The 15,000-nt window shown below is 39.1% G+C and overlaps 2 protein-coding genes across 4 annotated transcripts in view; both read left to right on the forward strand.

Annotated features, from left to right (window-relative positions):
- Positions 1 to 15,000, forward strand: part of LOC145500811 (uncharacterized) — a 173,274-nt gene that overhangs the window by 118,779 nt on the left and 39,495 nt on the right. The gene's annotated exons all lie outside the window — the stretch shown is intronic.
- The window catches only part of LOC145500754 (NLR family CARD domain-containing protein 4-like), a 51,169-nt gene continuing 49,439 nt past the window's right edge, over positions 13,271 to 15,000 (forward strand). For all 3 annotated transcript variants that reach the window (XM_081480279.1, XM_081480277.1, XM_081480278.1), the window contains exon 1: positions 13,271 to 13,284. The gene's annotated coding sequence lies outside the window, so the exon portion shown is untranslated. The remainder of the gene's footprint in view (positions 13,285 to 15,000) is intronic.

The following is a 15,000-nucleotide window of genomic DNA, read 5'->3' on the forward strand; positions in this document are numbered from 1 at the left end:
ACATCTAGTTGCTTGAAAGTAAAAATGTAAATAAGACTCGTGTCATTGTTTAGAAGTCATTCCTTGGGTTGATCTGCGTGTCTCACTTGGCGTTTCATATAAAATACTGCAGTGACGAGACGTGGTATGAACCAGCATGACAGGAAAGCAAGTGTCACATTAAAATCAAAACTCTTCTTACGTTTATTCCTACGTTTTCCATCATTTCAGTTGGGAGAATTTCGCTTACAGGATGAGTTAACGCAGGTAAGTTTACAACGTAAGTTCAAGGAGATGACGAGGCTCTTTATACTCATAACCCACATATTGTTATTTGATATTACTGAGGTGAGGAGAAGTTATGGCTACATCATTAGTGGGAATAATTGAACATCACATCACAGCTGTTTGTCTTACTTCCATTTGCCGTTCACGATTTTCTTGTTGTAAACAAGCGTATTCCTCCTAACTTGAAAATAAGTATTCATTAAGAATTTTTAATGATTTGAATAGCCCATTTCTGAGTTGTCTTAAATCTCTCTATCAAAGCGAAGCCTGGTGCACAAGAATTTATATGAAAATGAGTTTAATTTGCACGTGAATGAAATCCCATTTTCATATGAAAGGATAGGCACCAAGACTTGCTTTGAGAAAGAGGCTAAAGGTAGTTTGGAAATGGCCACCGCGCCTCCACAAGCTATTTTCAGAGCACTCCCAGTTTCCGAAATCCCAGGAGGGTCTCACTTATCCTTAATCATCTCTTGCCTTGATGTAATGTTTACACAAAATAGAACAGAATATTCCTTATTTCATGTGTGAGAATTTAAGCTAATTTCTTGAATGTCTTCTTTCTGTCAAAACGCCAGCAGCACTTACAGGATGAAAATACAGCTAACTCAACTTAGGGCAAGAAGGTTATATTTTGAGCAAATCGTCTCCGAGAGAGCCGCGAAAGAAGCCGAGGCTGAAGAGACAGAAAAGATCAGAGTATCATGGACAAGCTTTCAAGTGAATTTCATTTATTGTCTGTTGCCCTGCGGTGTAAGTAAAGCATTAGTTTGTTGAATGAGTGGAATGACTTTTTATAGTTTTAATTTAGGAGTGATACTCGTTTCAGTTCAACGAGATGTTGTAGACAATGTAACAGAGATCGAGGAGGACGAAAACGGTAGATGTTTATTCACAACGACAACAAACGTCATACGAGACGAAAAGGTTACATTTGTATGAGCCATAAATTTGCAGACTCTGAACAGATACCACTGAAAATTTTCAAGAGGATATCATGATTTTGCCCAGCTTGTTAGGTCTTGTTAATGTGACATGATCTATCGTTTGTGAGAACCTTTAAAGAACTGGTTCTTTAAAGTGAAATCTCTCGTTTCCCGCTTCGTAAAATCCCCAAATCCCGTTCCCCGTTCATAATTAGAATCCCCAATTTCGCTCTCTTTTTCCTACAAAATCCCGAATTCCGGATCCTCGTAAAACCTCTTGGAGACCCTCGCGGTAGGCTGATATGAATTTCACCATACAATCTCATAATATAGTCAAACCTGTATTAAGCGGACCCCATATTAAGCGGGCAGCAGCACAAGTCCCATTTTCTCCCCCCAGATTTGCTTTAAAAAATACCTGTACTCAACGGGCACCTCTATCAAGCGGACACATGCGAGCCTGATATACGGATTCATACGAGTACATACGAGTAAATACGAGTGACATACGGGTAACAAACGAGTACATACGAGTAACAGACGGATACATACAGACACATACGGTAACATACAGGTTACATACGATTACGAATACACTGGTTACATACCAATACATAGAAGCAACATACGATGGTAGGAGGGTAATAAACATGATATGTACCATTTTTCTTTTTACACTTCCTTTTCACATGTACTTGCACACACGCGAGCGCCGGAAGTGCCACACACGCGCGTGTGATACATACATGCCCGTGTGCGACCCACACGCGAACAAACCTGACCGTAACAGCACGCCACGCACACACCCCGAAGAAAAAATGTTAACTGAGTATTTTAGCTGAACATTAGCTTGCTATTGAACCGAACAGCACGGCCGAATGTAGACACTCTCCCTAGCAGGAGGTTCGTTTCCCTGTCATATTCCGAAAAGAAATCGTGCAGAGAATTTCATGTCGTAAAATAAATTATGGCGTAAACAGTCGCCACAAAAAAACTCCCACTCCCGCCTGATGGTCTGTCCCTAAGCCCATGTCGGGAGGAAGAGAGACCCTGGGAATGAGGCTGGTTTTGACATAGCAAGTCTAACGTGCCGTCGACGTGCGAAGAATTTGAAACCGGAAATATAAAAAATATTTTCATTAATGGATACGTTTGACAGGACCTGACTGGGTACAGAGCCGTTGCTATTCATTACTCGAAACCTGACACAGCTATACGCACAAAAGGTTTATATCTGTAAGCTTGCGGTTTTTGCGCTGGTCAACTTATCATGAAGTCACGTTGGAATTGAAATCCCATATCCCGCTCGGTTTCCCTTGACAATCTCGCATCCCAACCCTATAAAAATACGAAATCCCGCTCCCACACGCAACTGAAATTCCCGCTTCCCGCCCCTGTTTTCAGCTTAAATCCCGAATATCACCGTGAAAAAAAGCCAAATCCCGCATCCCGCCAAACCTATTGGGAACCCTCTATCCAGTGGATAAGTGTTATCAAAACAAACCACGCTATCCACTGGGTAGTGATTTATCCGGTGGATAGTGTTATTTACCTTTCGAACAACCCAGGCCTCATCGTAACAGCACGCCACACACACACCCCGAAGCTTTTACTATGCTATTACTTCAATCAATAATCCTATCTATAACAAAATTCTCGATCGTGATTGGTCCTCCAGGCGCCATTTTGTCGCTTAATCGGCGCGCGATCACGTGGGTGTCCAATTACAGGTATCCAATTTGAACTTTTTGTAATTGGACACCTGTAATTGGACATCCACGTGATTCGCACGTCAATTACGCGCGCTTTAATGGCTTCCTTCGTATTGTTTCCTACAGTTTTCAAAGCTTATGAAAAGCGCTACGGACGTTTCACTCAAAAGAAGTTCTCAAAAGACATTTTTAATTCCGAAACTTGTTATATATACGATTAATTAGTAATTGGACCTCATTTCGTACAATTCAGGGAGTAGGCTCTTACCGATAGTGCTAGCACTTTTTTTGGCATTATTTGGCTTCGCGAGCATTTTTTTTTTGACATTTTATCCCAAAGAGCACTGCTAACATTATTTTGGATTTTCGACTGATTATTTGTATAATTTTGTGTTAAAAAGCACAATCTGACTTTATTTATGGCGTCCAAAGCCTCCCAGATGCATTTTGCCCTCATTTTAGTCAAAGGAGCCGGGGAGGCCTGGGGAATAGGTTTGATAGGTCAGCGGTTGTCTTCTAGAAACCAGTCCATCACACTCGTTCCAAGATGGCGTCATCCACGTTGTCATCGAGGGACAATGGAAGTCAGCCAGAATGGACTACTGGAAAAAAAAAAAAACAGTGATCGTTACATCTTGTTGTTGGAAAATGTAACTGAAAATCTGAAAAATGTAATATTCTATGTTTAAAAAAATCGGAAAAAAGTGAGCATTTTTATGTAACCCACGAGCACTTTTTAAAAAAATTAGCATTATTTTAGCACTTTTTTGGCAAAAAACAAGCACTGCTTTAAGCATTTAATGCTTTTTTTACGAGCACTATCGGTAAGAGCCTATCAGGGAGTAAAAGTGCTTGTAATTTCAAATCGGTTTCGCGCTTCGAGCTCGTCTGATTTTTAAATTACTTGCGCGATTAGTCCCTGAATTGTACTCCACTCGGTCCAATTCCTATAACGAATATTACCCCACTCGGTCTAGTTAGACCTAGTGTTGTTTTCAAGAGACCTTTCCTGCATTCCACTTCAGTGCGTACGAACAATAGCATCAGAGCGAGGTTGGGGTGGACGTTTTTATACATTTACTGTATTTTTGTTCACCCTGACCTCGACTTGGCGCTACTGTTTGTTGGAATGCGAGAAAGGTCTATTGAGTATCGTAAAACCAAAACCAAAGTTATCACTTCAGCCAATCACAAAGGACATTGACAGTCCAGCGAACCAATCAAAACTCGAAGTAATCACATGCAGCTGACGCGAAGCGCGGGAAAAATGGTGCGAAGGAGTCACGATTGGTTTGGCTTTTACTTCTGATTGGATGAAAAAGTGACGCGAGTGTTTTAAGCCAAACGTGTGACGTAGTAAGTGCAAAACCAATAACTTTTCGACACTCAAATGCAAACCGCTCTACTATTACGAATTAACAAATCGAATGTGGTTTAGCGTGGTCTGTACTCTTATCGGCAACGATAAGCGTCATCACAGTAGTCAAAACGTTGTGGACGCACTAAATCTTGTGTGGATTTATATCGAAATAATCTGAGTTTATTGAACGCGCAACGTCGCCTCATATCACATCAGCGCTCAGGTTTGTTTGTGTGCGTGTACGCGCATGTGTATGGCACTTGCGCGCGTGTCGCGCGTGTGCAAGACATGACGCGCACTCGTAAAAATGAAATGTAAAACTTTGCCGACAGAAGAGCTGTCACATTTTAGAAGACACGTTTAAAATAAACAATGAATACTAACTCTATTTCAACAAAAAGTGATCAAATTAGTAATACGTGACCTCACTGATAAAACATTTGAGTGGCAAACAGGAAATTGGTATTTGTGTTCACAGACGTGCCCACAGACTTGTCTGTAAAACTAATTACATAATAAATCCTTCCTTCATCTAATGATCACGTAGAGTTACTTGTCATCGTTTATGGACATACGGTATTTCATAGTTATCGTACGTTTACAGCAATGCTATTTGACTCTTTCAAGGCCTTTTTTGCTGAGGAATATTTAATAGAAAAGTGTAACACTGACCAGGAGGTCCCTATGTCCATAATGCTTACAAGCCTGCGATACAGGCATTTTAGGCTGTTCACAGGCTACGATACAGTGGAAGTCACTTCCACTGTATCACAGCCAATCCGCCGGGTGGATTGGCTGTGATACAAATGTTCAGTTTACATTTATTTATAAATAAATTTTGGTCCCTGCATGCAGCCATGGATATAATGATCATTAAAATCTGTCGTGACACACCGGATTCCTGTTCGTGATGACCTATTTCGTGTTGCGAAAGCAAAAACAAAAACAAAAACAAAAAACAAAAAAACAAAAAACAGCTAATCACAACGAGACTGGATGCCACAAGATGAAATCGCAACTCTTATTGTCAAGCTGGTACAAGGCGTTATTTGAAACCGTTTGATTTTGCCCTGCTCAACATAGGGAAAACAGCGCTTTTCAGCCTCATTTTCAATAGCCATCTCTACCATTCTGAAATATAGCGCTGCCACAGAGAGGACTTGGAAACGAGGAACACTTAATGAATCGCGTGACTCGCCTTTTCGTTATCGATTTCCTTGTCGCTTTCAGTTTTAATTGGTCTACCAGCAGTGCGCTAAGTCGGACGATCGGAAAGTATAAGCTAGAGTTTGTTGGCTTTCATTGGCCGTCTTTGAATGGCAGTTGATCTAAGATTCGATAAGATTTCAGAAAATCAAGATTTCTTGGCCAAAGTTTCTCTGCTTCAAATTCTTGCGCGACGTCGCTTGTCGATTTATCATTCCCGCTCCGATCAGTGATCGTTAGCCGATTTGCCCACCCAGTTAAAATTGTCGATTGATGAAATTAATTTAACTTAACCATATCCATGGCTGATTATAAGACTTTACTGATATCAAGGCTGACTATGCAACATATGTTAGCTAAAGTCGAACTTTTATTGGCAATTTGATCAACATATTACCGGCTGAATGAGGATCCACGGTTGGGTTTCAAACTTTGCAATGCTGGGAAAGTTAATTTCCAGGTTGTTATGTTCCTTCTTATGCTGATCAAGAGAGAATAAAGAGTAAGAGAGGCCTTATTCTAGGGTGTATAGGGGACGTAAAAGATGGTAGAGGAAAACAATGTTCATGACCATAATGTAGAATTCTCACTGTACACAACGTTACATCTAAAATATCGTGAAATATAATTGAAACCTCCTGCGCAGACGCTCTTTGGACTCGTCACGCAATCTTGCGTGAGAGCTCTGCTCCCAAAGAGCGTCTGCGTGCCGTGAATTCCTTGACGTGCCTACCAAGTGCGACGAGGTGCTTCGCTGTCACTTTTATAGACGGCGTGTAATCTCAGTACGCTTCTTTTTGTGCCCTCAGATGAGAAAAATAGATAATCTTGTTATGTAAAGACTGCACTGTTACTCATCATCGAGATTGGTGGTTCTGCGATCCATTGCCGCGGTGGTCGAGGTATGCTAAATGTCATCATGTAGTCTTCACTTAATTTCGGGAACTAATTAAACAATATTTAGCTCTTTTTTGCAATAGGAAGGTTAGCGTAAGACTGATATTGATATTTAAGCTAGTTTAATGAGTCATGTTTTTAACAGAAGTGCATGAAAGCTCCATCGCAATTGAGAATGCACAGACAGAGTAAATAAGCTTAGCTTTCGCTTTCAATAAGATGGTATTTTCATGCGAGCCATGCTTTTCCCATTGGCTTACAGTATGCGCTGTGTCATTATTACCCAATTTAGAACTCTGTGCAGCTAATTTTTATTTGTTTGGTCGGCTGTAGGTTTGACCAATCGTGAAATCGATAAATAATCGATGAAAATTAATATCAATCAATTTGACGATGTCATGCTTTAACCTTTCCGATTTAAAAAAATAAGCTTCACCTCTCGATTTACACGTACATTATGTACATACCGGTATATCTTATTAGAATCACTGTTTATTATACAGACATGAGTGTTTTACTGGAAAATACACCACTCGTAAAATTCATATGAAACCACATCCGGGACTCAAGTGGCGTATTTTCCATATCCTCACTAGTGAAAATATCAATGATTTCACTGATATCAAGTTCGTCTCTTAAATTGTACTTAAATTCGTTGGTGTATGATCGAAACATTTTCGGGTCTTCCTCGAAAGTCTTCGGCAATCTTTGGTAATCTTCGGAAATCTTTGGAAATCTTTGGAAATTTTTGGAAAATCTTCGGCAACGTTCGTGTGACCTTCGGACAAGTTTTGGAGAATCTTCGGAAATCTTCAGAAAGTGCTCGGAAATCTTTGGAAAATTGTCAAAAACACTGTCATCAGTATGTCTATATAATAAAAAGAACATTACACGTTATGTTCTCGTGGCAAGAACAGTATCTCATGAGTGAGATATTGTTCTTGCCACAAGAACATAAAATTCTTATCTTCTCACCACCGTGTAATATCCTCTATTTATTATATGGAGAAGAGTGTTTTACTGGGAACTAAACCACTCGTAGATTCCATACGCCACTTCATCCGGGACCTGACTGACGTATTTTCTGTATGTCACCTTTGTGAGTGTCGTATCGTTCAATGAAGTCACGATTCCCGCCTTTTGCTTTTGTTGAATTGGTTTCTCCATATAATAAAAAGAACATTACACGTTGGCTCGAAGATATGAATTTTATGTTCTCGTGGCAAGAAAATTATCTCACTTGTTTGCTTCGTTCACCCATGAGATATTGTTCTTGCCACTCGAACATAAAATTCATATCTTCTCGCCACCGTGTAATATCCTCTATATATTTTTACGAGTTGTGCTGTATTTTGACGAGCCCGTAGGGAGAGTCAAAACAAACAACGAGTAAAAATATATAGTGATACTTAACACACCAAAACATCTACAGTGTGATAAGAGATATATTATCCAACTGCCTTAGTCAATAAATCTATCGGTGAAAGAGGGAGAGTGTGACAGTTTTGCGTGCGCGCACCGACCTATATGGCAAACAGGTTTTCTACTGTACAAATAACTGTACAATATCGCTGTATACCGGTATTTGTACTGGTATTTGGATGGTATTCGCTGCAGTTGGATGATAAATTGTATTACATGTATGCCTAAGTTACATGTAGCAAATATGGGAAGTTTATAAGAATCTGCATGAAAATTTGAGACCCCAAACTTGCCAACTTTTACAAAGAAAATATACATGCCAGTTGCCCCCTTGCATACTGATGTACATTTCTTTATAAAAATTGGGAAATTTGGAGTCTCATATTTCCATGCATTTGCAATGGATTCCTATGTAACTTGGCACTTTGTATATTAAATTTAATGCGATAAGTTGACCTACATGTATTGAGGTGCAGGTTTTTTGTCAGAATGAAAAAATATAAAAAATTGTTTATATTGTGTGACATCGTTTGACATTGTTAAAGTGGTCCATTATGTAATGGTCCAGCTAAGAAGTATGCAAAAGGGTGAAAGACTACCGCAATTAAGCTTCTGTACTTTCTAACAAAGATTTAATTTCCAGAATCAGGGTGAGATCCCACCAGAACTGGCCACCAGCTGAAGATACTACACATTTTTCTTAGGGCAAATTTAGTCTTGGTGGAATTCTGGTGGGATCCTTTTAGGATTCCTACTGGGATTCCTGCTGAGTGTGAAAATCCTGGTGGCCGAAATATTCAAATTTCAGTAGAATAAAATTTGTATATTTACACTGTAGTACTGAACAATCAATCACTCAATCAATCAATCAATCAACCAATCAATCAAATCCAAATCTTTATATTACTTTGAATTTCGTGGTAGCAAAAACATGGTAATATCTCCGAAGAAAATAAATTCATAAAGTTAAAAAACTAAGAAATACATGTAATGCAGTAGAACCCCGGTAACTCGAACTCTGAAGGGAAACGAAAAACTGTTCGAGTTAGCGGGGTATCGAGTTATTGGGGTCGATTAAAATATTCAAGTTTCCAAGTTAATAATTAATAGTTTATTGATTTTCAACACTTCGGTATACAATACAGTGCAAATTAAACTTATTTCATGAGAAACTAATTGTACATTTTGTAACTACAACTGTACTGTAACGATTATGCATTCATATGACAATGCAATACTGTGAATGTAACTTAGTTTATATAATACACTCAATTTATGTTCCCTTTTGCGTCGGGGTCATTCTATTATCTGTAAAGTTCTTATTGCTTAGGCACAAAAAATGAATGCAGTGGAGGATTCTTTCTGCTAATGCCTCTATTTGCTGTACACTGCTTCTGATTTGTGACAGCAAAGTCACCACATCTGGTATGACTCTTATGATTGGTAAATAACTGTCAAATACGTGATCTGTTCGTTGCAGTAATTAAAATCAAATTGCTATAGTCTTTGTTCTAGTGTTAGAATTCGATCACACGATGAGAAAAGCTAATGGGATATCTCAATGAGCATCAGTGGCGAGTTATAAGAATCAGAAATTCATGTTATCGGGGTAAATTTTGATCAAGGGAAACAAAATTTAGTTTGAGTTAGCGGGGAATTTGAGTTATCTGAGTTCGAGTTAACCAAGTAAAAATGACTGAAAAGTGAAGTCAAATCCAAGGGAAATGAGACATGGTTGGAGTTAGCACAGGAGTTTGAGTTATCCAAATTTGAGTTACTGGGATTCATCAGGTTAAAGTGTTCATCAACTTTCATGTAGCCTGTGAAAGAAATTAATAGATAGGCATTAGCATAGGTACATGTATATGGGCATTTCCACTGTTGTGGATGTTATATTCAGACTCAATAGTGAAATTAAATCTACCACAGACAAAGGATAAAAAGGAGTTATCCAGTTTAGCATTTAAGAAAAATCAACATGTTTGTGCCAACTGACATGTTAACTGGGCTGTTCAATTTTTCCACTTGACTGATTTCTATTAAAGAAATGGAGCAAAACAAAAAACAAAAAAAAAAACATTGTCGTGAATGTTACATAAAAAACAATCACAATATTGAGCGCATTAGCGTTTATTCAAAATTCCTTTGAGGCATCAGGGCTTTATGTATGAACTGTTCCAAATATATGCAGGGTTGTGTGACCCATTAAAAAGGCTGATTTCATTTGCACTTTGCAAGGGTACATCTACTTGAACTTCAACATCACAGATGTGACTACCAGTGTCACAGACAGTACACTCTGTGAATCACTGCCAAGAATAGATGATAAATTATCTTTTTTTATTGTTCTCAGTCATATTAAGCAAGATATACATGTATATAGGCAAATATTTTATGTTATTATGAATGAAACTGGTTGGCATCTCATGTAAAACCCCTGAAATATCACAGCACTGTTTGCGGGACACAACATGCTTTTTGCATGATGTATAACCTGCATTTGAGCCTGCTCTTGGGATATTTCTGAGCCTGGAAGCATATGCTGGTCACCAGAGTAATAATTAACAATTATTTACCGAAGTGGAGGTGAATAGTGGTGGATATTTACTTTGCCGCTTTGCGGCTCGGTAAATATCCATCACTTTCACCAACACTGAGGTGAATAATTGTTTTAGTACCACACAAGCTGAATAATTAGTGGACCAAAACGTTATTTTATGTGTGACAAGCGGTCAGAAATTTTAAAATCTCTCACGCTGGCTGCTCGGAGGTGAATAGTACTTGCTAATCACCTCCGAGTGAACCAATCAGAGCGCACGAAAAGCACTATTCACTTATGTGGTATATACTAACTTCTTTTACCAGAGAATAGACAAAAATGGCAGTTTTGTTTAATTCAAGGTTTCTTTACAGAGTTGTCAAGGCAAAACAAAAGAGTCCACTATTCAAACATTTTTTCAGCTTCTGTTGTTGTTCCTCAGTTTATCAATGGACCATTTGAAATTCCAGAGCAACTAGCTGTGGAAAAAAAACTCTTGAAAGTAATAGGAAGCATACATGTACATGTAGAAGGGTTTAAGAACTGTCAGAAATGATTATGTTCAACAGAGTGGCAGAACCTCTTCTGCAGCTATTGTTGAAATTTCAGAGTAGTTAACAACCCACTTGAAAGCCTGTGTCTTTGTCAAAAGTTTGTTAGGTGAAACTAGAGCAAATTTAGAAGGACATAATTATGTGATGTAATGTTCTGTCTTTTAAGAACTATTTCGAAATGTTTTTACTTAAGTTCAAGAAGTGTAGTGTCTATGACGTAACATCCAGAACAATGTTTTGCTGCCATTATTTGGAAAATGTTGCAGTTTATCAGAGATATCTTTTTGCCAAAGTGTTTCCTTATTTGGATATCTAGCTGTGTGACAAGAATGTTTTTAAAATCTTTCATGTAGTCATTTTAGGAAAGAAAAAGATTGTTAAAACAATGCGGATGTTACGTAACATCCATGACTTTTGTTATAATAATCTACTTTTTAAAAAAGTTTTAAGTGAAATTTATATCACTTATGTGTTAACTCCAGTGAGGGACATTCTCTTATGTTTCCCAAGCTTGATATAGCAAGTTAAAAAATTTAGTCTTCTTGCCTGTTGTTTGCTCAAAAAAAAAACAAAAACAATAATTACTTTGGGAACCCCCCTGAATACACGGTCGTCATGAAGGTGCTGAAATTTATTTTTCTGTGTATTTTGAAAACTTGTCAACAGTTCATTCATATGCAATCTCTTTTTAAAAATCTGGATTCTGACACCACTCATGTGGAATTGCCCATACATGTACATACATCGATATGTAGATTTCCAGTCTTAGCAAGTGTATACATGTTAAATCAACAACTCCTGACCAACCATTTCAAGGGTTGAAATTGTTTTCACCACATACATGTATGAATGCAACAATCACAGTACTGGTGATAAAATATTTATTGAACTGAAAGTTAGACAACTATTGTTTTTATTTCCAATAACATTTAAGATATTTAAACCTTAGAAGCATTCTGTCTAGTTGAAGGGAGTGATAGTTATTTTAAAGTTGAACCGTTTGAATAGATGCAATTTTTTTCTAAAATGGGTGCTCCAGATGGGTGTCTCAAAAACTCAGACCTCAACCCCTAAAAGATCAGACCCTCTGGATGTCTTGAAAACTCAGGCACATGTTTGCCACAGATTGTTTCAAAATGACTTGTTTACAATGTCATACATATACTGCAGGCAGAATCTGAGGGAAGAGAGGGAAAAAGAAAAATCAGCTGTGGAGGTAGATTCCTCTGCTTTGTTCATGAAAATAATACCCAACATTTGTATCATTTTTTGGTTGCCTTACAAGTATAAACCAAATTTATCAAATTGATGTATTTTGAAGCCATTCAAGCCACGTTTAGTTAGCGTGAGGTGTGTTGCATGAGAATTTTGCGATACAATTATAGAGTAACATTGCAGAATTGATAGTTCCAAACAGATATACATTGTACATGTAACCTACAATGTATTATGGATACTTACGATTCGATTAATTCTCCCAAATTCAATTTTGAGCAGAACAAACCTTTAATAGTCAAACAGAGTTTTTCGGGTCTGAGGTTTTGAGACACCCAGATGGTCTAAGTTATTTGGGTCTGAGGTTGTAAGACACCCAGGGTGTCTGAGTTTTTTGGGTCTGAGGTCTGCGTTTTCGAGACATTTAACTGTGCTCTGATGACACCCAGGGAACCTGTACAGTGTGTATCTCACACACAGTGTTGCTATTTTGCCTGGTAGGATGAAAGACTAAGTTTGCATTTTATATATTAGTTATTAATCCTGAAACTGCCAATGCGTCCATGTTCCTTAATCTTTTTCTATCGCAGTGAAGTAATATTTATAATGACTGGATTTATGGAAATGTGTTTAACTGAATTTGCAGAGGAAGGACTACAAAAGTTGGACCAGATAAAATTCAGATTACCAGTCTGGGCTGAATTGACTCGGGTCAACTCTGATCATGAAAAGCCCATGAATGCAATAGTCAAAATATTAGTGGTGAGTATTTATTGACCTGAAAGACAATAATTATGACAATAAGATATTTCAACCTTACAAGCAAGATTTCTAGTATCAAAGTGTCAGGGTGTTGTAGCTTTACTTCTAGAAAGCTATATGTTTGTCTTAGAGACATTCTTATGTTCCTTGCATCAACCTTCATTTACCTTCACCAACTTCATCTGAGTCCTTGATCGCCAATGGTCTATGGATCAATGGAACATATGCAATGCAGCTGAACCCTGGACACAAGCCTGGACACAAGAACTTTAAGTGAAAGGGTGAAAATGACATTAACCTTGTTTTCTTTTTTCATATTTATTGCCTCCCTCAGGACTCAACTGACAGGCATTAATATAGAGTATAATCATCACTCTTGAATTGCTGCTAAAATCTTTAACACCAGTCAGCTTAAATTGTAAAGGTGAGTCACTTACATTGTTAATCGTGATCAGCTCAGTAGCAAGTACAAAGAATCTGTGAAGACATAATAATTATTGATTGTGTCAGTTATACACAACTTAGACAGTTTTGAAATTAACACTCACTCATCCTCATCGGGTCCATGAGTAGTCTTGAGGCCAGCCAGAAGATCACGCCACCCATCCCGGTCTGAGGCCGATGCAGCAGCAGCTCCCCATATATGTCATTTGAGCTTGTTCCTTTCCTTCTCCACGGTTCTTCTCTATGTCTCTCTCGGTCGACCTCACCTCCTCTTACCTTCAGGTGCCCACGTCAATGCAGTCCTCGAGATGTTGTCAGGACATTTCCTCAGTAAGTGCCCTAACCATCGCCATCTTCTCACTCGTATAAGGACTGACACTGACGTACTCCCTGTGGCTTTGCACAGCTCTTCGTTGCTCAGATGGTTGGTCCAGAATCTCCTCAGCAGTCTCCTCAGGCATGTGCGATGAAGCACTCCAGTTTGTCGAGATCAGTTGCTGTCACCCTCCACATTTCACTTCATACAACAGCACAGAGAGGACGTTCGAGTTCAGGGTGGGCAACTTGGTCTTCTGGCTGAATCTACCTGAACTCCAGATGTTCTGAAGTCTGGTGAGTGCAGTTCTCGCTAGTGCTAGTTGCCTCTTGATGTCTGCTTTTGCGCCGCCAAGTTTGTCAAGTACTGAACCTAGGTACATGAAGGATTCTACATCTTCCTCCTCTCCTTCTATCCTGATGTAGTGCATGCATCTGTGGTTCATCCCAAGCGGTGGCTACTAGCCTATTGGTCTTCTCCTGGAGATCAGCAAATCTGCTTGAGATGAGAGGAACATCATCAGCATAGTCCAGTCTTCTAGGACTGATGTGAATTTCCATCTCAAGCCACGTCTCCTATCATTTGTGTGCTGCATGACCCAGTCCATGTTCAAGACAAAGATGAAGCCAGACAACACACACTCTTGCCGCACGCCACTCTTCACTTCAAACCAGCTAGAATACCTTCCACCTTCTGTGATGCAGCTTTAGCTCTGATGATATACATTTGTAGTGCCTTAAAAGTCCTGATAAAGATGTCAGGGATGCCATACTGCCACATAATGTCCCAAAGTCTCTCTCAGATAATGCAGTCGAAAGCCTTCGAAAAGTCTTAATGTACAATTGTGCTTGCCATTCCTGGCACTGCTCAAGGATGTTCCGAAGAGGAAAGATTTGCACAGAGGTTCCCCTTCCAGATTGAAATGCTGCCTGCTGCCTTATCTCATCCATGCCACTCTTCAATCTGTCAATGAGGACCCTGCATAGGATTTTGCTTGGTATGGAGAGTAGGGATATACTGCGATAGTTATCACACTGAGTGAGGTCACCCTTCTTGGGCACTTTCGCTATGAGTGACTTCTTCCAGTTCTCTGGTACACATTGTTCTTTCCAGATAGCGTTAATAAGTAAGTGGAGTTGTTTCACAGCATCCTTCTCGGAGCACTTGAGCAACTCGGTGCTGATGCAATCAATCCCTGGACTCTTGCCATTCTTCAGACGGTGGATCGCTTTCTTAATTTCAACAATTGAGATGTCGCCAGTGTCGATGCTTGTAATGACCCCAAGTGCTTGATCTATCACTGGCAGGGGTATGTGAGGTCGTTGTACATTCAAAACCTTCCTCAAAGTGTTCCCTCCACCTTTCTAACACTTCGTCGTC

The sequence above is a fragment of the Orbicella franksi genome, chromosome 10, assembly GCF_964199315.1.
Source record: "Orbicella franksi chromosome 10, jaOrbFran1.1, whole genome shotgun sequence".
Lineage (NCBI taxonomy): Eukaryota > Metazoa > Cnidaria > Anthozoa > Scleractinia > Merulinidae > Orbicella > Orbicella franksi.